This window comes from Pholcus phalangioides, unplaced genomic scaffold, assembly GCF_987345545.1.
Source record: "Pholcus phalangioides strain wild (caught in Gottingen) unplaced genomic scaffold, Ppha-v1.0 ptg000017l_1, whole genome shotgun sequence".
Lineage (NCBI taxonomy): Eukaryota > Metazoa > Arthropoda > Arachnida > Araneae > Pholcidae > Pholcus > Pholcus phalangioides.
The window spans coordinates 58,847,768-58,874,538 of record NW_028301610.1 but is presented as its reverse complement, the minus strand read 5'-3'; the positions used below and the strand labels follow the sequence as shown (position 1 = coordinate 58,874,538).

General features: G+C 36.9%; 1 protein-coding gene and 1 non-coding gene across 2 annotated transcripts in view; both read left to right on the top strand.

Moving 5' to 3' along the window:
• LOC149074182 (uncharacterized) overlaps positions 1-26,771 on the top strand; it is a 133,500-nt gene that overhangs the window by 21,384 nt on the left and 85,345 nt on the right. The gene's annotated exons all lie outside the window — the stretch shown is intronic.
• Positions 24,868-24,939, top strand: TRNAA-GGC (transfer RNA alanine (anticodon GGC)). Its single transcript has one exon. It is a non-coding gene; the product is annotated as a tRNA-Ala (tRNA).

The window sequence follows — 26,771 nt, the reverse complement described above, 5'->3', positions numbered from 1 at the left end:
GGTCCGTGATGCATTAAATTTTACTAAAGGGGATTCGCGTCATCAAAAAGGTTGGAAAAAACTGACTTAGGTGCTCTGGAACTTTACCGCTAATCACTTAAGTGCTCTGGAACTTTACTGCTAGTCATTTAAGTGCCCTTAAACTTTACCGCGGTCACTCAAAGGATCTGTAAATATTCCACGGGTCACTTAAGTTCACGAGCACTTCAGTGATGTCAGAAGCGTACACAGGGCGGGGCACAGGAAGCCCGTAACCTCTCCCCAAGACGACAAAAGCTGAAATTTTAAAATTTAAGCAAAATATCGAAATAAAATGCATTTTATATGCTATCTTAATCAATTTTTCTTAATATGAAAGGCTTTTTATCAGTTAAAGAGGGAAAAGAGGCGTTGTCAGTTAGTTTTTGGTGTTCTTTCTCAATTTTCCTCTGGATTTGGAATACAAATATCTCTTATATATTTTTTTGTCTGCCGCATTAAAGACAACGCCACAATTTTCTAATTCAGAGTTAGAGGACAAGGGGGCCGTATAAAAGTTTAGATATTTTCATTTTGTATGACACAATATTTTTTCACTCTCAAAACTGGCACAGTCATTCTTGAACACAATTTGAGCATTTTTAAAATTAAAACTATACCTCTATGACGAATGGTTGATGAGACAAAGGTCGAATTCGGACTTACAGGCACCCTGTATATTATATAATATATAATATTACTATACAGGGTGATTCCATAATTTCCCTTGTCACATTTCAGGGTGAGCCGTTGATCCTAGAGAGAAGCATACTTCCAATTAGAAAAATTATCCAACTGACGTGTTGAACTCAGATACGTCATTCATATTCAAGGGAATGTATAGCTATGAAAATAAAACAATTAACTTTTTATACGGTCCTTCCCGTCCACTAACTCCCAAGTGCAATATTCACTGAGATATTTGAATTCAAAATCAGGGGGGAAAAATTGGAAAGCACAGCATAAATGAGGGAAAAGGACGTTGACCGTTAATTTATGCTGTTCTTTCCCTCTTTTTTCTCTGATTTTTGAATTCAAATATCTCAGCGAATATTACACTTAGAGGCATGGAAATTTTTTTTGTTTGCCTCGGGAGAGACAGCGCAACGACTTTCTCGTAAAAAAATAACTTTGTTTTTTATGAGACACTATATTTCTACTCTCTCGAAACTGGTAGAGATTGATTCCTGAACACGTTTTGAGCATTTTTTAAATTATGACCATATTTCTACGACGAACGTTTGATGAGATATAGGCCGAATCAAGACTTAGCACTACTAAACCAGACATTCACTTCGTCCATACTCCTCTGCGGAACTTCTAACGAATTGGTGAATGTTGGAATGTGCGTGTACGTATCGTGAACCTTCCATGAAGTTTGTTTCTGTGTAATGCTTGTTATGTGCAGTGCTGCCACCTGCAATCAATTTTTTTAACTATGAGTTTTTTCTCAACTCAGTGATTGAAGTGTACAGAATGAATAATTATACAGTTATAGGCCTGTTGCTCTCTGTGGCGAGACTTTTTAACAGGAAGTTCGGCTCACATTCGCGAGATCAAGACTTACCGGACATCAAGGGCGTAGCCAGAATTTTCGTTCGGGGGAGGAACCACATCTCCACCACGTACGGTTGATGAGATAGAGGTCGCATTAGCACTTGCAGGACACCCTGTATAAATAAAATATTAATTATTCATTTCTCACTCATTGTGTGTGTGAACGTTGAATTGTCTAAGTCTCACCCTGATTCTGTCGGTAAGATAAAGGCCGCATTAGCACTTACAGCACGCGTCTCCGACCCGTTGCTCGCGAGCACCTACACAGTGCTCGATGCTCACGTTCGATTTCGTGCTCGCGAGCACTTGATCAACGTTCCAATTAAATACCTCGTCCAAATTACATTCAAAGACTGAAATCATCCTGGTTGCACACGCATTTGTATAAAAACTTGCCGTAAGGGTGCTCTTTTCTTTTTTTTCATGATGGGTACAGGCAGCGCTCGCGACTAGGAAAAGGTTGAAGACCTCTGACTCATACAGGCAGTGCCGCCTTAAGGCATGGGGCCCACCCGGGCACGGCCCAGGGGCCTCACAAAAATGAAATCTGGTTGAAATTTTTGAGAAGTTGTTTGGTAGGGGCCTCAGAAAAATCGGTTGCCCCGGGGGCCCCATGATACTCTTAAAACGGTCCTGCTTACAGGACACTACTGTGTAGAAAATACTGCCCAAATGGGGCCCACGGGCCAAAAAAAAATTAAGAAACACTTCTTTATATTATACGCGCATGCAACTTTTATTCATTCTACAATATAATAAGTAGAAATGTTGCATTCATTAAAAACTCTTCCACGAATTATTTCACGTTTTTCCTCATTGGATCCTTGGTTGCATTCAATTATTCTTTTATATTCCTTATCTATGGATTCCGTTTGTTTCCCCCTTTGTTATCATCTTCATTTGCATTCTATTCTTTGTGAATAATTGCTTTTCCGCCTTTCTCTTGAAAAATGAAACGAAATTGATTCGCTTAATATCTTCCGCAACGTCTTTCGACCCGAATTATCAATGTAATTGTTGTTGTTGTTGCGTATAGTGTTTAAAATGATAGACGTCCACGCATCATGTTTTTTAAGACTTCAAGGGTGAGTAATATAACTATTCTAGACATCATCAGAGATATATTAGCGAAAAGCTTATAGACGTCGTATTTTTCTCCCCCCCCCCAAACTAATAATAGTCATAATGACCGTGACAGTGACGTAATGGAAGATTTCAGTTGCGTGCTGTCCTCGAGAGGGATTTTGTTTTTGTGTTTTTAGTCCGTGAACACGATGGGCGATGATAATTGCTCAAAATTATCTTTGTTCCTATTTCTAATTAGAGTCGTATAATAACCCCCCCGCCTTCTTTCCCTCCTTTCCTTCTCTATAACCAGTTAAGGGTGAATAAAACAATATATATTATTAATTCGGATTATCACGGTCGTTTTGTGCATTCTGATAAGATAATCGGATCGAGACTTCGGTTCGAACTCGATTTCGAATGATTACAGAAATGTATTCTAGATTTATTCGATAATTCAGGTGGTTGGTGGTGACTCGATTGCCGTGCGATGAACAAAAGGGTGGTAAACTTATACAGGGTGTTCTGTAAGTGATAATGCGGCTTTCGTCTCATCAACCGTCCGTCGTAGGAGTATGATTCTAATCTACAGGGGACTGTGTGTAAACATTTACATTTTTTATTCTGTTACTCACTGTGTATTTTCACTCTCAAAACTGGTACAGGGTAATTTTTGAACGCCGTTTGAGCATTTTTTAAATTGGAATCATATCTCTACGACGCACGGTTGATGAGATAGAGGTCGCATTAGCACTTGCAGGACACCCTGTATAAATAAAATATTAATTATTCATTTCTCACTTATTGAACATTCAATTGTGTCTAGGTCTCACCCGGGTGAAAATAATTTCGCAAATTCTACTGTGTTTTAATATGCCACGACATGCACATCTGTGAAAGCATTGAGAAAAATCAGTGAGATCTTCAACTTATACATATCATAACGGACACGGCTTAAACCTCTAACCGACACTGACGAGATATCCCGCCACCTTAGAATCCTTTTATTTTAGCCCAGACATTTTGTAAAACTGATTTTCTCAATGGAACACATTTTCCTATCGCCCTTTACTTTACTCTTGATGAAAATCGGAAGAAATATTATTTCATAAAAAATTACAGTCAAACCTCGGTTTACCAACGTCTCGGTTTGCGAACAATTCTGTTTACGAACAAGAAAAATGATTCGGCTTACGAACTAATCCCGATTTACGATGATGCAAAACAGTCGCAGGAACGGATTGATTCATTTTAAATTAATTACTATGGAAAGAATTATTTTTCGGTTTACGAACCATTATCAGAAGGAATAAATTAAGTTCGTAAACCAGGGTTGATTGTATATAGAATTTTTTTTTTGCAAAGGGAGGGAGGGTTAGTTATTTCTCTTGTGCTGGGTAAAAAAAGGGCTAATAACATTTGTTCTGTTGAGAGATTAACAATCTCTCAAGCGCATTGATTTTACAGTCATTTATTAATACTTTATGCCAATAAAATGTTGTAACTACCAACATCAAATACCATTCTTTCACCGACAGTTATATAAAATAGTTGCAGAAGAGGAAAACTAAAGTATATATAAAATTTATTCATTTTTTTACGTGTCGTTCAACTACAACAACATCCACTGACGCACTACAGTGCGATGCAGTAATGTGAGATCGGAGGTGTTACCATCACCTCCAAAGACATTTGTGGAATTGACGACAACGCCCAACAGCCACTGAAAAATAAAAATCAATTATTACACAACGGAACGAGCAAATAAACGAGCTGCCAGTGGCACCTCTAGTTGTTAAACCATCAACTTATGACTATTGCCGGGGAGCAATCGCACCACTAATAACTCTCGCGTCAAGCAGCCATCGGGCAGAGCCTTCGGGTGATCGGCATGGCGAGAACACCCCGAGTTATTTAATCTTCACCATACTTAAGTAAAAAAAAAACAACCCTGGCACAGTGCACGAATTTCGGCAAGTATCAAAAGCTTTCCTAATACGGATAGTAAAAAATAATATGAGCGGGAAGAAGAATGAATAAATATAAAAATGAGGGAAGAAAACGAAAAACAAATTTATTTCTTCGGCCTAAAACAGGAAAATGAAACGAGATCAAGAAACTACCTCCAAAACATCGTCTAGGAAAAAAAACAACAACAAAATAAAAACAAAGACGAGATAAAGTACTTAAAGCACCATTCGGCGTAATTAAGTTGCTGCTGTGCATTCCTCATTTCTGTTGGAATGGGCGCAATTGGGCATTTAATGCGGATTCAAATGGCCTTCCTTATTTCACACGGGCCGGAATATCGTAGAAGTGTGAATAAGAGAAGCCATTCAAAATAATGGTTTGCTGTCCCGGCGATAAAAGTTATGATCAGTTTTGGATCAGCTGCAAACAAAAACCGAAGTAAGTACGAAACCTTTGTGATAAAAAGATACAAACCACAAAAAAAACACGTCCGTGTCCAACAGTTGAGGCTAGGTTTTTCTAACCTGCAGATGCAAAAGAGAATAAATAGATAGGCCTATAACATTTTCTGCCTTCGAGGCATGAACTCTCTCGAGAAACGTTTTCTTTGCAGCAGCAAAGCAATTCAATCCAAGTTTAGCGCGTGCAGCATCCTTTAATAAATGATGAATATGGTTTTGGAAGTTCAATATCACGTAAGTAAGAGATGCAATAATACCTCGGCTTACGAATTTTTCGGATAACGAATGCCTCGACTTACGAATTTTTTGGCTGGCTGACGAAGATTTTTTTTCATGATTTTTCTGACTCGGCTAACGAACATTTTTGTTGATATGAATGCACGCGCTAACATGAATAGCTGCTTCGTGAGCTAAATTTCCGCACCACACACACACACAATCATCAGAATTACTGTCACTAGAGCCCGATTAAATCATGTCCACCTCGAAATCTTTTTTTCAGATGTACCTACACTTCTCTTTCTGACATTCTTTGAACCATTCCATGTAAAATGAAAGATTCAGCTAATAGAAAGGGCATTGAAAAATAAAAGGAGCTTATGTTTTCAGAGCACGCCTTCTTTCACTGCAAGACTCTTAGCATAGAGTCTATATTCTCCTCGAAAATACCCACGCTATTTTCAGTCTGGATATTCTAGGAGACTGTCTTTTCCATCTACATGTATCAGACACAAAAATGAGCTGACCAAATCAGAAATGGATGGGGACACCTTCGAACTCGATTGGGTTGTGTGAACGCGAGGATCAGTAGACTAAAGCTGGTGTTTGCTGTGTACATGCTAGAAAATGAAAAGATCTTCGGCATCTCTCATCTTCCTGTAGATTCTTATTTATCCAATTTCAAAGCTATTCATCCTTCAATCAGTTTTTTTTTTTACAGCATTCCTCGGTGTTTTAAGAAAACGTATCTTTAAATTTAGGGCAGAAACTACAACGCATCAAACGATTTCCCATAGAAACCTTGGGGAATTACGTTTCGTCTAACGAAGATTTCGACTAACGAACGTGATTCCGGAACGAATCGTCTTCGTTAGCCGAGGTACCGCTTTATTTATTGATGCTTGCTCCCAGGGTAAAGAAATAAGAAAAAAAAAAGAAATTAACGTGTTAATAAACGGTAAAGTTGCAACTTCAGATAAGATTAAAGAGACAAAAAGAAAATTATCTGACATATATTGCAATTTTTTTTTTCTCCCTTCGGAACATGACCTGATTCAGCCCACGACGCCATTTTTTTTTTTTCCTAACCTGTCGGGAAAACATCACATGTAAAGATGCAATGTTGAATTTCCTTTATTTTGTTCATTTATTTATTTTTTTCAACAACAGAGGTCGAACAGTTAACGCGAGAAAGAGGTGACGGAAACAGCAGTTGATATATGTGTTGCTGCATCTGACCAGATTTTCAAAGAAGATTGAATATAACCAACATCTGACGTAAGGGGGAAAAAAAAAAATGGAAGAAAGGACAGCATCCCGTGGAAAATACAAAAAAAGGGAGAACTTTTTTTGAAAGTACCATCACGTTCTTATAGTTTTTTACACCAATTCCCTCCGTTTTTTCAGAAATCCGTGATAGAATTTGACCGATATTTTTTAGGATATGGCCTCAAGTACATGACTTTGCCATTGAAGAGGGGAAAAAACCGCTCGGATTTCATACCCGAATGACAATTAAAATTATTTTTGAAATTTTCAATTCCAATCAAATCAGTTACTAATATTCTTGAGAAATCACCAGAAAAATACGTTTAAAACTCTAAAGGATCAGTTTTTTCTTCAAATACAGTAAATCGAAACTCGGACAGAGGATGGGGTGTTTGATCGCTTGCTTTTCATGAAAGAATATTTATAAAAAAGCGTTGGACGAGCCACGCCACAATCATCGTGTTGTGGTTAATATCTTCATCAACAGAAAGATCAATATATAAATCGGAATATAAAACAATTTACTTGATTTGGTAAGAAAACTTTGGGAAGAAACATCGGAAAATGGCATAAATAAAAACACGTTTTTACACGTTGTTTGCGGAAAGATAGATTAAGAGTTAAACCAAACACATATGCGGTTGATTCGCGATTTACAAAGCAATGCTCATAAAGAATATCGAGGATGCCATAAAAAAATAACCACAATATGTTTGCATTTCATTTAGCGAGAGAAAAAGATCGATTTACAAACTAATATTTCGGCATTTGCTTAACTGGTTTAGGAAACGTCGCTCTACTGGAAAATCATTGAAATCGATCACCAAGTGTTTATATTTTGTTCATGGAGTTATAAATCAAGTCGTTGAAGCGATTGATTGACGTTTTTGTTACAAACTATGTTTATGAAGAACTATAAGAATGAAAGCAAATTAACCACGAGGTGGTTATACTTCATTCACCGGTCGAAATGTAATCTATGTGTATATATATATAAAATAACACGTCTCCTGACTGACTGATCCATCATCGCCGAGCCAAAACCGCTGAAGCTACAAGTATTCGGTCAATAGTTTTGTTTCATGACACAAAGACTCACACTAAGAAATTTGTTTTACGAAATTCGACCCCTAAGTGGGTCATAAGGAGGTTCAAAGGAAGCGTAGAAAATTCACGCCATGTCGGAACCACTGAAGATATAATAATGAAATTTGGTCAGATGTTTCATTTCATGATGTAAAGACTACCTAAGAAGGGGTTTTGCAAAATTCGACCCCCTCCCCAAGGGGATGATAGGGGACTTCAACAAGAGGGGGGTTTTATAATGGAGAAATCACGCCGAGACGAAACCGCTGAGTCTATAAATATGAAATTTGGTGAATATTTTTTTTGTATTGTAACGTAGAGGCTTGCTGAGAAGGAATTTTTAAAATTCAAATTTTTAAAGTGGGGGGTTCAAAGGTTATATGGAGCAGTCATCACACACACTGAACTGAACTCTCTGAAGCCATTAATATGAAATTTATTCTGTATTATATTTCATAATGTAGAGATAGACGAGATTTCTGAAAATTCATCCCCCAATGGGACTTATGTTATATGAGGGAATCATCGCCGAGCAACTTTCAGATCATCAAATTCACTCGAGCGAAGCCGTGGGTAACAGCTATTCAAAACATATGCGGCTGGTACGAAGAATATTCTTGAGTGTTAAAAACTGTCGTTCAAAATTGGAAAATCGCCTGCATTACGGTAGATGCCACTACTAAACACACACCACAGCAGAGGCTTCGCACTGAGGCCATGAAAGTTCGCATATGTATTTAATTGTCTGTATTCTTGGCGGTTTGGCTTTTTATCGATAAATTCGATCCAATATTGATTATTAGTGAATTCACAGATAATGTGAAACTAATTGTTGTGGTTGAGAACTTTAGCGATAGGGAGTTGCTTCAGACCAACTTGAATGCCATTCCAACATAGGTAGATGAACGAAGCATGACTTTCAACGTTAGCAAAGGCAATGGTTGCACATTTTGGTTAGAAGAACTCATGTTTTACTTACGAGATAGGCAAAATTATCCCGAATGAGACTGTAAGGCTCACCGATTTGGTGGGGATTCTCATTTGGAGGGGCTTAGGTTTTCTGAAAATTGTTCTGCTGTGGTTAGTAACGCAGTGCTCCGGGCGTTTCCTTCTTAAAAAGGTCTCTTCGTGTTCTCTTAGAATCATTCTTCTACTTTGCCGTGGCCTAGTTCATCTTGGCCGAGTATGCCATGCGGTTTTAGTCATTACATCTTCAGAAGGATGTAAGTATGATCGAAGAGTGCAGAGAAGTGCCATAAGTTGGTATGCAGAGCTAAAGTTGCAAAGAGTCTTGATTCTTTTGAATATGTTTTATTTGGAAGAGCGTAGGTGTCACGAAGTTACGATCGAAGTATCTAAGATTTTGAATGCAATGAATATATGGACCAGGTATTGATACTATACACCATCAATAAAATTCTGATGGGAACAAGGGGACACTAGTATCGGTTGGCTAAGGATGATTCCAGGTTGTTGTGTCTCTGGGAATTTTTCGCTAACAGACTTGTGAACGCATGGAATAATCTTTTTTTTTGTAAATCCCTTCACAATAGCCACGTTTAGAAGTAAAATTGAGAAGCAATACATATGCTTAGATGAATTGAAACTAGTTTTTATGTGGACAGTGTACTACCCCTTCAGTAGGTTTTTGTGTTTCGAAGTTTTAAAACGTTTATTTCTTTATTGTTGTTCATTAATTTTGGGTTGCTGAATATAAGTTCTACGGGCATCCATATCTATTATGGACATCTTTCATATATACATAGTACATTCGGAGATTATGGAATAGTCGGGTAATATATGATATACGCTGTAAAATGAGTTGGTTATCTGTGCACTATATAAACGATTGTTCAACCCTAAAATCGCGGTCATGTGATGATAGGTACTATTTGTGGGCAAGCATGCATTACTTAACAGAAATGAAAAAAAACAAAAAACAAATTTAGTGTTCGTCAAAAAATAAATAAATATATAGGAAGTTTTATGCATTCAATTTATTTGTAATAGAAAAACACACACACACAGTTCATCTATCACTGATTTCCATTTTTCTGTTAAGGAACCAAATTTGAACTGACATAGATCGTGCAGATGTATTTCCAAGCGATAAGTTAGTATCTGTTTTTGCGATAAGGGTCAGTGTCAAGTTCAAGAGAGCTGAGCTACCAGAGCGGACTACCCTCATGATATTCCAGATTGTCTCCAACCTTGATACGATTCGCTTGAAAAGTTACTCCGTCATGTTTCTCATGGTTGCATTTTTATTTGCCCGCAGTGTGTGCGTATCTCTTCTTTTTCATCTTGTCTTACTTCCGTTTGAGTGATATCGTCTATTGTCCTTGCGCTTGAAAACAATTACCAAAAAAGACGGAACGATGACTTCACTTGGCACTCCGAAAATCTATAATGACACTAACATGAGAGCTGGATACGTCAGTCGAGCGTGCCAACAAACCCTCAATTACTAAATGCAAAGTATGAACACTTGTTTCTTTTTTATTCAATGTTTCTGTTTTTCGAATTTGTCCGACTTCCTGAAGATCTTATGCAGTTCAATGAGGAGATGACCGAATGATTAGTAAACTATTTTTTTTTTTTTTTTTTTGGACTACGTGCCAATGAGTAATTTGTGGCACAAAATAAATTTTATAGCCACCATTGTTATAAGTAGGTGAAAGAAAGCAAAGATATGCGTTACTGAATTCCTGAATTCACGGGAAAACGAACTACGGTAAAATCTCGGTGAGTCGTTACCCTAATACAGCGGTTCTCGACCTTTTTTGACTCGCGGAGCCCTTTCAAGTAGAAAAATTCCATGGCGGATCCCATTGGGCCAATTTTTAATTATTCATCGAAGTCACTGATTTTTTTTTACTATTTAAATATATTTATAATTATTATTTATTTTAATTTTACTGTTTTTTTTTAATTTTCCTCGAGCGGCCGCGAAGCCCCTGGAGAGTGCACAAGGAGCCCCAAGAACTCCGCGAAGCACCGGTTGAGAACCGCTGCCCTAATAAGTCGCCACTCTCGTTAAGTCGTCATTTTCTTCGTTCCCGTCTAGCTTTCATAGATAATGCTATTAAGGGGGGGTCTCCTACCTTTTTTAAAATGGTAAAAACCATTCTTATGTAGAAATATTATTAAAAAAATTATTTTTCATTGATTTATTTAAATTTTTTATCACATATATTTGATTGTCAATGCCATCCTATGCTAGTATAAAATTTCACATACCTCTAATACTTGTTTTTAGAAATTTTCAAAAAAACACATGCGTGCATTACATGACACCAATAAAATTGAATAAAATTTGATTCAAAATAAATGAAACTTATTAGTTCATAAAATAACTGAAAAGATTTGAGATCCATTGGGTTGTAAAGATTTTAATTTTTTTTTAATTTTTATATTTTTTTTAATTTAAAATTTAATTTTAAATAAGATTCAATCGATAGAATCTCAATCGTTTTCATCATTTTAAAAACTGAACAGTTTTTTTAAATTTTGAATCATTTCTTATTCAATTACATTGATTTCATGCAATTCTAACATGCGCGCAAGCTGTTTTTAATGCTTTTTTTTTTTTGAAAATTTGTAAGAAAATTAAGTATTGGAGATATATAAAATTTTGTAACGCGGCGTAGGATAGCATACGCAATCAAATATATGTGGTAAAAATGTGAAAGAAATCAATGGACGAATAATATTTTTAACAATATTTCTACACAAAGTTTTTTTTACGATGTTAAAAAGGTATGTGCGGCCCATTAAATTTATATAATTTTCACAGCATATGATTTTCACATCGAAACCGACGGCGCTTCGCCTAAATCGTCACTCTGCTTAAGATGTCAGAACTTCTCGACAACGTGAACACGACGACTTATCGACGTTTCACTATATCAATACAGAAAACACGTTAGAATTTATCGGTTCTTTAGCAAAACATGTTTGTACCTCTCCACTTGTATCTACAACATAATCATACGATCTAGAAAAAAAAAACCAAATAAAAAAAATCCTGCTGAAAACTTGCCATTACCCTGACATTACCGCCATCACAAATCGTCATCATTCCATGGTGCATGACTATCTATCGGAAAAAACGACAATTTTCTACTTTTTCCATCGTTTATTATATATATATATTCATTCTTTAGTGATTTAGTGACTTATTTTTTTGAAACATGGTATCTCTATCGTCGGGTATCTAAGAATTGTATATATAAACCTTAACAGAGACGGGGGAAAAATAAAATAACAGTGGTGGAATATGCAATTCCTTTCCGAACTTCATATTTGTTTATCGCAATATCATGACGAGCGAATGGGAAATAAAAAATCATTATTAAAATAAAAATCTGAACACAACACGAAAGAGCGACCCATGGGGCATTCGCATATTATTACCGAATAAAAAATCGCCTGTTGTCTGTAATAACAGCTTCTTAATAGGAATTGCGCGTGACGATCAGAATCGGGTTATACGGAAGAAAATGGTGCGGTGGCCTTCCCCCACAGCCGCCATGTTAGTGGGAGTGTCCCAGGGTGCTGTAATGCATGGGACTTAAAGTGCGTACAAACCGAGTATATTGTTGGCGGGTAAAAAAAGGAAAAAAATGCGCGGTTTTTCGTTATGTTCTCTCCCCACTTATAATAAAAGTCTATGTCGACTGCATTAGGCCAATGCCTTCATGTCTGTTACAAGCAACGAGGAAAATATAAAAGATCAAAAACTTTTATGTTTCTGGAGGGTCAGATCTTGATATTGGAATCGGAAAAACATTTGATGGTGAGAATCTGAATAATGGTCTTACATTATGCTCATTAATTCTATAATAATATAAAAAATCGGAAGTTATTCTAGAGTCATTCTTCCGCTTTTCCGAGGCTGAGTTCGTCCTTTCCTAGAGTATGCCGTACGGCATGCACGCTCAATCTATGGCCCGTGAGACACTCAAGTGGCCGAAAGATTGTTAAATCACTTGAGTTGCTCAAGGCACATTTCTGATTATTTCAGTGGCTAGCGGCACGTTTCCAGGTCTTTCACGCTACTAACGGTGCATGTCCAGATCATTAAAGCGACTCCAAGCATATTTCCAAATCACTTGGGAGATCCCAAGTACATATTCAAATCACTTGAACGATCCGTGGCACACCTACCTTCAGTTCACCGAAGTGGCACGCACATTTGCAAATTGGTTAAATGGCTGACGACACATTTCCGGATCACTCGAATAGCCCGCGGCGTGCTTCCAGGTCATTTGTGTGACTCACAGCGCACTTACATATCACTTATATAAGCGGCTCACGACACATTTGTAGTTCAATTAAGAGGCCGGCGGCATTTTTATAGACCATTTTAGTGGCTCTTGTCACATTTCCGGACCATTTAAGTGACTGCAAACGCATTTGCAGACCATTTATATTGCACGCGGCACATTCCAGTATCACTCAAGCCGGTCAACGGCATATTTTCCGATCACCCGAGTGATTCGCGGCTATTTTCCAGATAACTCAATTCACCCGCGACGCGTTTTCAAACCAATGAAGTGTGCACTCCCCAAAAGGTCGAGAACCCCTGCCGTACGGTTTCGGTGGCCCTATCTTCAGAAGGGCATAGACTTTAGCGGGAGCATTAGCGGGTGTGCAATTCTTGAGCTACGAAAAGAGACTTCATTCGTTGAACATGTTTTCTTTGAAACAACGTTGGCGTCGTGGTGATACGATTAAAGTATTTAAGATTTTAAAGATCAATAAAATGGATCATAAAATATTGTTACGCCATCATTCAAATGCTTCGATTCGAGAGCATCAGTTTCGATTAGTTAGGGATAATTCTAAGTTGTTGCAGCGCCGGGATTTTTGTGCCAATGGGGTTGTAAACGCATGGAATAGCTTATCTTCTGACGTCGTGAATTTCCCCATGATAGATATTTTTGAAAGGAAATATGATAAGCGCTGTGTGGGAGTAATTCAGAAGCTATCCATATTTAGATGAATGACTACCATATTTCTACTTTTTTCTGGCTTATTATTTTCAGGTAGCTGTATTTAGGCTATGACAACCATATTTTTATGGGCTTTTTTCCCAGTATTATTTATTTTTCTTCTTTTATCCAGTCACCATGTTGGGCGAATCGCCTGTTGTGGTCTCTGATTTTGTATTTGTATTTGTATAACTGACGTTATTTCCCTAATGGATTGCAGAAAATTCGGCTAAACACGCGTCGATACGAGTCACAATCTAGTTATCGATGAGCGTAATTAAAAACCAAAACATATTAACCCACTTTACTGGTTTTCTTGCGGATCGATAAATCTTTCGGAGTAAGAACCTCAACTGAAGATGTCTTGTTATTTCATGGTCAACTTTCCATTTAGAATTTTCCTCATGAACGATACCACTTGACTAAGAGTCGTGGTCGAATCACCTGATTCCATTCAATCACGTGGCAAACCCGGAAAATATGAAATCTATTATGGAACGCGCGTAGTAACGACAGGTATTCGAAACATTTCCGTATTTTCACAACATAAAACTCGTTTAATAGATTTCAACATAATTGATATTTTCAACTATAATAGGTGTAATATTGATTGATTTATTGCCATTCTTCTAATTGCACGTAGAAATCAGACTTTAGTACGACTTTCAGTATGGTACCGCACTTATTGAATATTCAACTCTTGTTGATGATTTATAGGCCGAACAAGTATGATCTAATAACTCTTTTGAACAAAAAATTGTATTTTTTGACGTGAATACGTCTTTTAAATCATCTGACGATACCAGGAATATTCGCAAAAAGTTACGCGTCGAAATTCTTAAAACGCTCATATCTCAGGAAGTACACAACGCAAGCCGAAAGCAATGGTAATCTTCAGATGCACATTGCAAAGGTGCATTCAATGATATCACACCGGTTTCAATATCTGTTCCCGTCTGGGCACCAGACCCGTGGCCCCGATTCGTAACAAATTGTTTTCCGCTGTATCTCAAGCAATCCATAACCAAAATAAACGACATTGGTGTCGTTTGTTGGCTATTCCAAAGACAAAGCCGACGATAATGGCATAATGTACCTACCACGCGATTAATGTACCTACCTTGAGGCACAAAAAACGTATTCACCTCAAAATTTGCGGCCGTGTGTCTATGACACAACCTAGCCCAATATTTTTTTATCGATACATTGTGCAATAGACGATTCCGATGATCCAAGCAAACAACTTACCACAAAATAAGAGATGTATAAAAAAAAAATGAAATTCCTCAAAGACATGAGGTCATGATTTCTGTAATCACATCTCTATCATAAAAAAATCAAGTCTATAACATCCCGATGACAACTACCTTTTCCCTCTTCTGTTTGAACAACCTGGTGCTTGTGAAGGAGAAAAAAATTCATTGAATGCGAATACATTCATTCATACGTATGTAATAATAATGGTATTAAAAAAAACAAAATCCCATTAAAAATATATATAACCTAAAATGATTTTGTTCTTCTGAAGAAACTCTGAGGAGGAAAAAAAATAGAGGCCATAAATGATTATTTTATGGCAGATTCTTTCTCTTTCTTTAGCTCCTAAACAAGTAAGATGTTAGATTTAAGAGAGAGATATAACTTTTTTTTTGTTAAAAAAAATATTTTTTTACGATAATGGATAGACCATACGATAATGATTATATTTATTAGGTGAAAGAAAGTTTATCCGAGAATTTCTCGTTTTATTTTGTTTTTAAGGCATCCGACTACCTCTTTCTTGTCACTTTTCTTTAAAATGGTACTGGAGTGGACTTCAATAACATTTTTGTTTTTGATAGAAAGTGTCCCAGAATGATGAAAACAACAATAAATTTTGGACAACCTATGTCATTTTCTATGAAAAAGTAATTTTCGTGTCAAATTTTAGGCAAAATTCATGTTATATTCCAAACATGATTGCGAAAACGTCTATGAATGAGATGTTTTGTCGATCTCACGATACATTTAGCTAGTAATGGTGTAGGTTATGATAAATAACCTGTTATAATAAATATCTAAAATTTAAAAGATTGCGCGATATGCTCAAAATTTACTCTCAAATCTTTTAATGTACGTGTGAAGTTTTGGAAATTTCATTCTACATTTCGTCTATAAAACACTGTAATTAGACAAATATGCGTGATGGACCTTAGATTTTGGTTCATATTCTTGGCAATGTATAGTAAAATATCGTAATCATAAAGTAAATATATTTTTATAAATCGTGTTTCAAACTCAAGTAAAATGTCAAAAATAGCATTCTTCGTTAAACACGTTTTAAAGTGTTTATTCGCGGATTACTTCTATGTAAAAACGCAACACTAAAAGTGGACGTAACTTCGATTCTGAGCGTCATATAAACAACTACACAAGTGATGAATAACTTCACCGAGGGGCATTTAAGTGATCTTTTAATGTGCCACTTTGTTAATTTTTTACAAAATTAGGGTTGAGGTCGCGGACCACATCAGATGACTACGAGGGCCACGATCGGCTCGCGGGCGATGGGTTATGCATGACCTAGAGAGTTTGCGAACATGCGAATGAGGAAAAGAGTGACTTAGAGCGTGAGCAAGTATGTCAATGACCCAACGAGTGACCTATAGTGCGAGGGATCAGGTCAGTGATTGACCTAGAGCGTATGCAAGTATGTGAGTGGCCAAAACAGTGTGCGAGCATGCAGGGCCGCAACTGGGGGGGGGGGGGATCAGGCGGGTCTCGTGCCCCGTCGCTGGACCAGAGAGGGCGCAAATTGTATTCTCAAACTTCTCCTTCAACATTACAAGGGGCGCCAAAATGTGCACTTACCCCGGGTGACCAAGCATCTAGTTGCGGTCCTGCAAGCATGTGAGTGACTAAAACAGTGTGCTATCGTGACTAAATGAGTAACTGTAACATAAGTGTACTTGCAGGAGTGGTGGGGGGGGGGGCAACCGGGTCATAGCACAGGGTGTCAAATTCGAAGAAAGAGTGGTCACGAAAATTAGACTGGAATGGAGAAGGCCGGCAAAAATTCGTGTAGCCCACAGGCGGCGGAACCATAAACGCGTCTCTGGACGCTGTTCCCATGAAGAAGACCTTTGATCTAAAGTTCCATACTTAAAGTTAATTGTCTTCAAATTCCATGTAATATATATAAGGTTGATCGAAACTATGTATATTTTTTTCCTATTTTTTTGGAAGGCAGGAAACGATGGTAAAGTTCTCGGAAACTCACACATGTGTCATCTAAAAATGGCTATCGAATCTCTCAGCCATAGCCGACTGACTGTGGTGCAGGCAGCGTGTAATTGCAGCCACTATTAAAGCAAGATGACATGATGGAGGAAGAAGTCCTTATTCTCTCTCTCTCACAAAGTGTACACACACAACTTATTTTTTTTTTCTCCTCCCCAATGCTCATCAATGTTATAAACATTTCAAAGCGTCGACGCGGCTATACTGTTACTTGGGCCGTGCGTGATGACAGATTGCGAATCAATGATAATGAATGTCAAAGTAGACTCTTACCCAGTTCGAATCATTCCCTCCATTCGTCATCTACATCACGCTTCACAATAGAAAAAGCTCTAAAAGGCAAGAGAGAGAAGAGTGAAAGAGTCATGGTAGTGTAAAATCATTCTGCTGATGCAATCGTTCATGCGAACATGACATCATGACATGCCAAAGCCAATAATCCCGGATGCGACACACTGGAATCTTGTCACTTTTGCTTTACATCTTCTATTTTTCCCCCTCTTTTTCTACGTGTTTCTTCCTTTCACACTTTCAAGCATCATTATTAAGATGGTGATTTTTGCGATAGAAAGTGTGATTATTTCGAAGGAGACATACTGGATCGAAAATTCAACAAACTCGTTAATATGGAAGAGTAGATAAACTTTACCCAAGAACATTAAGGGCATCTCCTAATAGGACAACTTCTAATAGTTGTATTTTTCGTATATTTGTCTTATACCTTGGTGACTTCTTAATAAACTCGTTAATATACGGTATGAAAACTTGGTTCTGCAGTTTTTTATTTAACATGAGAGAGAGAGAGACTCATTGTGTCAAAAAGCTTCTTAAGGCTGGTTGTCTGCTAGAGGTACCTACACGCGGCAAACAAAACGGGCGATTACAGCCAACATTAAGTTGGACGACTAAAGGCTCAATTACATTGGTCGAGTTTACTAGTTATTTTCCGGTGAGTAAAGTAGCTAGCGAGCGAAATTCAATTAACTAGTAAATTCGCTCACTAGATATGAGCTAGCAACTCATTTTCTTTCCCTTTCTTTTTGTGTACTGTCGTCTTTCTCTTTTGTTGCGAGCCAAAACGAGAGGATAAAAAAGTAGCCACACCCATATTGCACCCGGAAGATAACAAAAACGCCTGCGAGTAGCGAGAGAAAAGTAGCCCACCCTTCAACTTAACTCGCACTAGCAGAGCGAGCGGCGGGTTTACTTGACAACACACAGAGCGACTTTAGTTGCTACGAGAAAAACTGCAAGCGAGTAGCTAGTAAACTTGCCCAATGTGATTGAGCCTTAAGGCCTCTCGTCCACTGGAAGCCACCATGAGCGAAAACAAGTCACGTGTATGTGCAGGACTACTATAACGGTCCTGCACCTACACGCGACTTGTTTTCACTCGTGGTAGCTAGCTTCCAGTGGACGACCGGTCTAAGAGCTACTGTAGTCGTCCACTAGAAAAGACTCTCAATACGCTATTCAGTCGCGATTGTACTTCGTATAAAGCAAAAATAGAAGCGTTAATTTTTGTGAATACGAACTGAACACTTTTTTTATCGACAGCAAATAGTTTGCTGTTTTATGTTATCAGAAATTATCAACTTTACGTCTGTAGTCACCAAATCATTTGAACATTTTTGTCGCACCCGGACCTACAATTTATTGCCGATTCCGAACGGCAGCCTTTTTTTATACTAATCGGGAGGTTGGTGCGTAACCCCTCGATGTGGGACTCCCTGCGGTAGCAATCTAATGTAGTCACCAAAAGTTGGATGTTGAACGTCGTTTGCAATGGAAGATGCAAACTCAATTTCTGTGCATTGGGATTAATCTTATGCATATGGAAGACTGTGAGATATTTGTTTATCGCTCGTAGTCGCTTCCAGTGAACGATCCGCTTAACAGCAACTATAGCCAATTAACATGGAACTAGACCATATATGTTTAATCTATGGGCCTCGGAGTCTTCTGATGTTGCCCGTGACACCAAATACAATTTTATAAAAATGAACTAAGCGCCACATTTATAGATCACTTAATTCACGCGCGGTGCATTTCCATGTCATTCAAGTGACCCGCGACACATTTACAGATCACTTGAGCGGCCCACGGCACATTTATAGATTGCTCAAGTGGCCTCCGGGACATTTCCAGTTCATTCAAGTGACCCTCGGTGTAGTTTCAGATCACTTGAGTGGCCTGCGGCACATTCTTAGATCACTTAAATAACCCGAAGTATATATACAGATCACTTAAGTGACCCTCGACACATTCTCAGATCAATTATGTGACCTACGGCACTGTTTCAGTGCACTTAAGCAGCCAGCGGCTTCTCTCCAAATTGGTTGAAGGACCACAAAACATTTTTATATCACTTAAATGACCTACAGTGTATTTACAGATCACATGAGTGATTCTCTACTCAGTTACAGAGCACTTAAGCTGCCCGCGGCACATTTTTAGATCCTTCACGTGACCCGCTGTACAGTTCCAGATAACGTGACTCACAGTGCCTTTCCACATCACTTAAGTGGTCCGCGGTTCATTTCTACATCACTCAAGTGGCGCGCTGCACTTTCTCAGATCACTCAAGTGGCCCGTGGCACATTCCTGGATCCTTTTAGTGGCCCGCGGCACATTCAAAAATCATTCAAGTTACCCACAGCACAGTTCCAGAGCACTTGAGTGACTTGTGGCACATACCCAGGTCACTTGAGCGGTCCGTAGTACATGCACAGATAACTCAAGTGGCCAAGCGGCACGTTTTCAAACCATTGAAGTGGCCCACACTCTCCAAGAAAAGGTTAAGCACCCTTGGACTAGACCATAGAGATCATCCATCCTCAACATTCCACTGTGTGTTCCTTCCTCTCAAAAATATCGAATCTTAATATCCCTGGAAAAAAAAAGAACAAAAAATTCGACCATCTTATTATTATAAATGAATAAACAGCAATATTACATATATTTATATCTTTTTAATAGCATATCGTTCGGCACAAATAAAAATATGTATAATTTAAAAAAAAAAGAAAGAATGACAGGATTTCTTCCTGAATACGTTTTATGTCAGTTTTTCAGTGAAAGATGCCGCTTGCACGCAGCTCAACCGGTGGTCTTGGGCAATGGCGTGACAGCTTGAGTGAATAAGCCAACCAAAGTAGAGGTCGATGTTTTCATTCACTTCCTGATTAAGAATATAAATTCACTAGAGAATATATACATATATATATTGACTTTACCATGAACCCATTAGACATAAGAATAGTTTTTTTTCCATGTCTCTTTTTATGCGCCTAGATATATATGAACGGCAGTCGGAAATTCAATACTTTTGTAACACGAACAGCGGAAATGTAAATTAAAATACAATGTGGAAAGTGAATTATTTGCTGTAAGATAGGACCGATGTGGATAGTTGAATTAATTTATTTTTTTTAGTATCGTGGCGTAGGTCGCCATTGTGTACGGCGAGCTGTGTAAACGCCCAAGTGGCGTGGTGGTAACATGCTCGTCTTCCACTGTGAAGGTTGCCGTCAGGTCCCGGGGAAAAATATAGATAGCAAGATATTTTTTTCTTTAACGAGCTTTAGGTGACCACCTATAGATGCGCCTTCATTTCCAACTCATGAATTGAGTAAATTGCGTAATGCGATATGGCCGGAGGTGGTGAAGTAGAAGTGCGCGCGTGCGCTGTGCAGTTTTCGAGGACACACGCAGGTATGAATTGATTTCACCTGAGAAATAGGCTTGATGGTTTGAATCAGAACACACTTCTGTTCCATATTCAACTCCATCACCTTAACTGGGCAAGTGTTTCCGTACAATTTACCCTCGGATTCAATTGTCAGGCTTTCCAGGAAAAGCAACTGACCCTCGTGTCTCTAGAGGCCATATGTAGAGGCCGTAAAAGAGGTGCATGAGATTGTGTCGGAAAAGATGTTTTTGAGCAGTAGGGAGGACTGGGATCTTTAAATTGGTTTTCAATAAAAGACCGTAGACCTAAAGCAAGGATCTTCATCTTCTATCAGGTGAAAGGAGCACCCATATGAAAACTCTGTATATTCTTCAGTTCAAATAAGCATAACACTGATCCTTGAATGGAACCTGTGTGTGATTAATATCTCGATGATTAAGCATCGAGTACTCTTGCATGTTCGTAAGCTACAGGTTAAAGATGCTTGATCTAAAGGGGAATAGATAAATGCCCTCAATCTTTTAAGTAAAGTGATATGATGCGTAAACTAGATATTTATTCGCTGTCGTTCTAGCGTTTTGACAAAATCGTATTCATCAGTTGGTTAGAGGACAACACAACCTCTCTCTCGACTCATTATCGTATTCTAAATGTAATTAAAGGCGTTTAGTATTTTATGAACTTGATATATAAAGAACTCTTCAAGTCAATCATTAAGATGTTCAGAGGTTGAGTTTTGTACCAAGCCGTAGTTCGGAAAGGCACGTGTTTATTATTTTTATAGTTTTGTCACGAAGATTAGAAGAGTTTTAATTAATCAGATTAGTAGAATCGGCACAACACAGATATCTAGCCGATTTAGAAATCAAGTCTTCCTGTTTATCAAGAAGAGATACGCGGTTAGAAAGTTAATTATTCACTGACAGAGAAGATGTGTTCCACTAACAATATGCTGTTAAGGAAAACGATCTACCAAACTAGAGGACAATGGTCTGCTCACTCAGCCATTTCTTGCTGGTGGTAAGGATTGAACATAGAATGATCAACATGAGATGACACGAGTAATAATACAGTGGAGAAATGTCTCTTTCTCCTATACGTTTTTATTTCACCTTCACAAAACGAAACTGCTATCGCTCATCATAACTATATAGGATGATGGTCCGGCGTGGAATCCCATTGGAATACTAACTATCCACGATCACACGCGTACGCGCAACGAGTATAAACAGCACACCCAGACACGAGGAAAAGGTGCGCCCAAACATCCTGGATGTAATAAACCGCAATGTTCCTACATAGCGGGTTTCAATTCAGCGGATTCCAAAGCGAGAAAAGCATACCAGTCGATCAAATACGCGAAAAATCCATTTTTGTGAGTTACATTATACTATTTCCCGGAAATAACCAGCTTAAATAGGCTACATAAAAATGTAAAACAGCCAAATATTGTAAGCTGATAATGCTTAATTTTCAGATTAAAATACATTCAGTCAAAGCCACTTCCTATAAGGAATGTCTCTAAAAAATTTCATATAAATGCATGAACGAAACTTGTGCAACGTATGTGCAAAAAACATCGATAAAAATATCTGTCATTTGACTGAAACCACCAATCAAAAATCATTATTTGGTTATATTTACGCGTAGTATATCGATTGTGCCAGTAATATATTTTATTTATGTTTACGTTCATCATAACGCGAACACGTAATTTATTTACATAACACAAAGCGCTTAAATATACACATTTGTACGTTATCTTTACATAACATATAAATGCACGTGGGGAAATACATGGAGCATGTACGCACACGCACACACACGTGCGTGTGCAAAGATATCAGAAATTGCTTATGGAAGGAGTTGACGTTCGTTAGATTGTAGTATTTTACTTTCCCATTTTCCCAGCGCTTTGAAAAAATGAAGTAAAAGGAGTTGCTTTTTTTCTTTTTGATTATTACTTTTGGTTAAAGATAGTGATGTCTACTAAAATAGTTTGAGCAACTATAACTGAAGGTGAGAGAGAGATAACTCGGAAGTCGAAAGTTCCAACGACGCACGCAACGTGTCATTCACGAGACATTTTTGGCTATTGCCAATGGCAAATTGAAGTAAGAAAATGTATCTAGTCAATTGAACAATATAAAAATTCCGTATAACGGTTCTTAATCTCGTTACAACATTTGTTACTCATTTTTTCTCTCGCTGAACTTATCGCTATGGAAAAGAAAATAGAATAAAAATCTTACAAAGGTCAGCATTCTTTGAATAGTTGTCCTGGAACCTCTCTAAAAGTACCCTGAACATTGTCAGCGTTGATTCAGTATCTAATCTACTTGCCACCAAAAAATACATCTTTATCATATAATAATGTTTCGGAGCTGGTAGTACGTAGGTTGAAAAATTTGACTATATGCATAAAGTATTCGACCCAACTTGCTAATGTTGCTCTCGTTCTCTTTGTTCTTATCAGTACGCATTAATGCTTAAACATGATTAATGGTTTTATATGACACGCTACCATCGTTCGATACGCTCGGTGAGGCGTATTCGAATGTTACAGCTAGAAATTGGCTGCTAAGAGGCATGTTATCATGCTTCTTTGAAGTAGGAAGTACAAGGAGGGGGCACCTGAAATCATAATCATATCCGGGTGATCACAAAATTTCGGATTTTTACTCGGTTCAAGGCATCATTACTAGATGATAATGCATTATGGTAATACTTATCCATATATAATAGCAAAAATATCATCTTTGCTTGTTCTCATTTTTATCATTATACACTTGGAATGTAAGCGTAGCAGATCGTGTTTTTAACGTATAAACTCACCTACGTAAGTTATCAAATATAAATAGTTCAATTTTCAAGTTTTCTGCAAGTTTTCCTCGACCCACGTTGATTTAAGAACCTCTGGCAGTCCTTTGTACCGAAAAAAAGCTACTGAACTACCATCACATTCTCAAAATTCGACGGAAATCTAACCAGGAATTAAGATAAAAGAGTGAAGGCTATCAAAACAAGAATGGGTATGTACATTTATTAGCTGGGCAAGAAAATGAAATAGCAATAAGGAAACTTATCTTAGCACAACAACACTTTGTGCATGTTTTTTTTCCAATCGAGTATGATGATCTCCGTCAATAAATATTGCATGATATAATCACAGGCTTTCCGATGCTGCATTTATTGAATGTTTCTTGGTTGTTGCTTTTTTCTTACAGATAAGGGTTGGTTGATTCAAAATCTCGTGGTCATGCCCAACTGCATCACATAAGTGAAAAGACTCTCTTTGCTAAGATAAAGAAAAAAGGCAATGATAGTAATTCGGTCGTTGTATAAACATGAGCACAAACGGAGAATTCTGTAATCAGAAAATGAGGCGCAATTCTTCAAATACTTAACTTTGTGCGCACAGTTTATGGAGGGTGGCGGAATTACATAGAGATTCCTATCAAAAACAAAAGCTATTTCCTCTTGTTCCATTTGGAGTTATTGCTGGAAAAAAAGTAAACACTGTGACCAAACATGTTTTTTTTAAGTTGAATTTTTTAAAAAAAATACTTGAGTGTGTGTCACGAATAAAATGTGAAGGATATACACCATTGCGGATTTTTTTATTATTATTTTCCCAGTAATTATTAGTTATATTATATATTATTGTATATATTATATATAACATTATAATAATTATTCCCGTAACATTAGATGTAACAATTTGATTTTTTGATGATCTTTCTTATCGATATTCACTTCACTAGGTCTGTGGAATTTCTCACCTGGGAATTGGTCACCTTGATAAGTTTCTTCCTATTTAGTAGAGGAGACTTATAGCCTGGCACATTATTTTTCAAAAACATTTTCTCAGTCAATTTTTACTGTGAAATTTTAAGAAATTAATTTTTTTAGTAACTTTACACTGTATGAAACATCATATAAATTATAAATTACTTTTTTTCTTACTATAATCATGAAATATCGATTTTTGAAAAGGCAAAAAATTCCAAGGTACAACAAAGGGTCTTGTACCTTGAAGCATGAACTGTTGTACCTTGAAACAGGGTAAAATTGCAAAGATAAAAAATACAAATGCTACAAGAAAAATAATATATAATAAGTATATAGAAACGTCCTCTCCACTTGTCAATACAAGATTCATCGAAAGACTGGTTATTTGTGGAGATGAAGATTACAAGGAAGAAAATTCATCACTGCCCCTTGGAGCATGCTCCAAGATTGAAATATTCTATCTGCTTTCATAGCTTAGATGGTAGAGCACTCGTCCGGCAAGCGAGAGACCGGGGTTCGAGTCCCCGTGGGGGCAGTGATGAATTTTCTTCCTTGTAATCTTCATCTCCACAAATAACCAGTCTTTCGATGAATCTTGAATATAATAAGTATTTTTTTAAATATAAATCATATATTGAAATATAAAATATCAAAATAATGACACAAATATTTGTTATTAATATATATAAACAAAAGTAACAATGATGGAGGTAAGAACGTATTTATATGGATGAAATACATAATTATTCTTTATTACACTTGTAGAAAGGAAAATTATGTTTCTGAACAAATTTCATTAGGGAATAACCGAACGTGAATGGAAGAGAAGAAATGGACATAGTTGAAGTTTTTATAGGAAAAAAAGTAGAGAACGGTGAAATTTAAAATATAAATTACATTTAAAAGCATAAACAAAATAAGTTCAGCTGTACGATTATGTATTTCTAATCTCTTGCACTCCAAAAACATCAGCTAGAAAGCAATAATGTCAAAACTATTTCAACTGTTTCAAGGTTTACTATGGTCAAGGTACCCCTTGCGTAAGTTTCGAGTTGAAAATTTGGTGAATATGAACTTTGGGGGCTTTCATCATAATTCAGCACTTGAAGTTGAACTTTCAGGGGTGTTTTTAAGACGACTTCCAAGAGAAAGTGCCTTCAAGAAAAGTGTGATTTATTACGTAAAATTTAGTAATAAAAATTCTGGAAAAAAATTGTATTTGGAGATAAACCTCTTGCATCATCTTGGGTGAAAATTTTGAAAAAAAAATTAAATATTTCTTTAAAAAAAATAAATAAAAGAAAAGAAATAAAAATAAATAAAAGGAAATTAAAATAAATAAAAGGAAATTAAAATAAATAAAAGGAAATTAAAATAAATAAAAGGAAATTAAAATAAATAAAAGGAAATTAAAAATTTGGAAAAAAAAAGATTTGCTGACATTTATGTTTTTAATGCATTTTTTCAGCATCAAAAATGCAAAAACATTTTTAAAATTCCAAGAAATGAATGCTCGGGTGTGAAAGGGTTAAATGACATAAGGTTTCATAAAACTTCGTAATTTTTTTGATGGGTCGTGCGCATACGAAATGAAGAAATTAACGTTTTATAAAGTCCTCGAGTGCTAGAGGTTCCAGTTAGTGAAGTGTAAAACCCGCTCTCAGAAATCATTTGCGAAAAATTCCGTATTTTTAAATCCAATATTTACCGTAATATTAAGGATGAAAAATCACGATGTTTTGGCGAATTATTTGTTACCAAATTCGTTTTGGCTAGAAAACTTCTATTTTTATGGACCAACTTCAATAAATGCAGCATTGGAAAGCCTGTCGTTATATCATGCAATATTTATTGACGGAGATCACATCATACTCGATTGGAAAAAACCATGCACAAAGTGATTGTGCTAAGATAAGTTTCCTTATTTCTATTTCATTTTCTTTCCCAGCTAATAAATGTACATACCCATTCTTGTCTTGATAGCCTTCACTCTTTTATCTTAATTCCTGGTTAGATTTCCGTCAAATTTCGAGAATGTGATGGTAGTTCAGTAGCTTTTTTTCGGTAAAAAGAAGACTGCCAGAGGTTCTTAAATCAACGTGGGTCGATGAAAACTTGCAGAAAACTTGAAAATTGAACTATTTATATTCGATAACTTACGTAAGTGAATTTATACGTTAAAAACACGACCTGCTACGCTTACATTCTAAGTGTATAATGATAAGAATGAGAACACGCAAGGATGATATTTTTGCTATATATATGGATAAGTATTACCATAATGCATTATCATCTAGTAATGATGCCTTGAACCGAGTAAAAATCTGAAATTTTGTGATCACCCGGATATGATTATGATTCCAACTT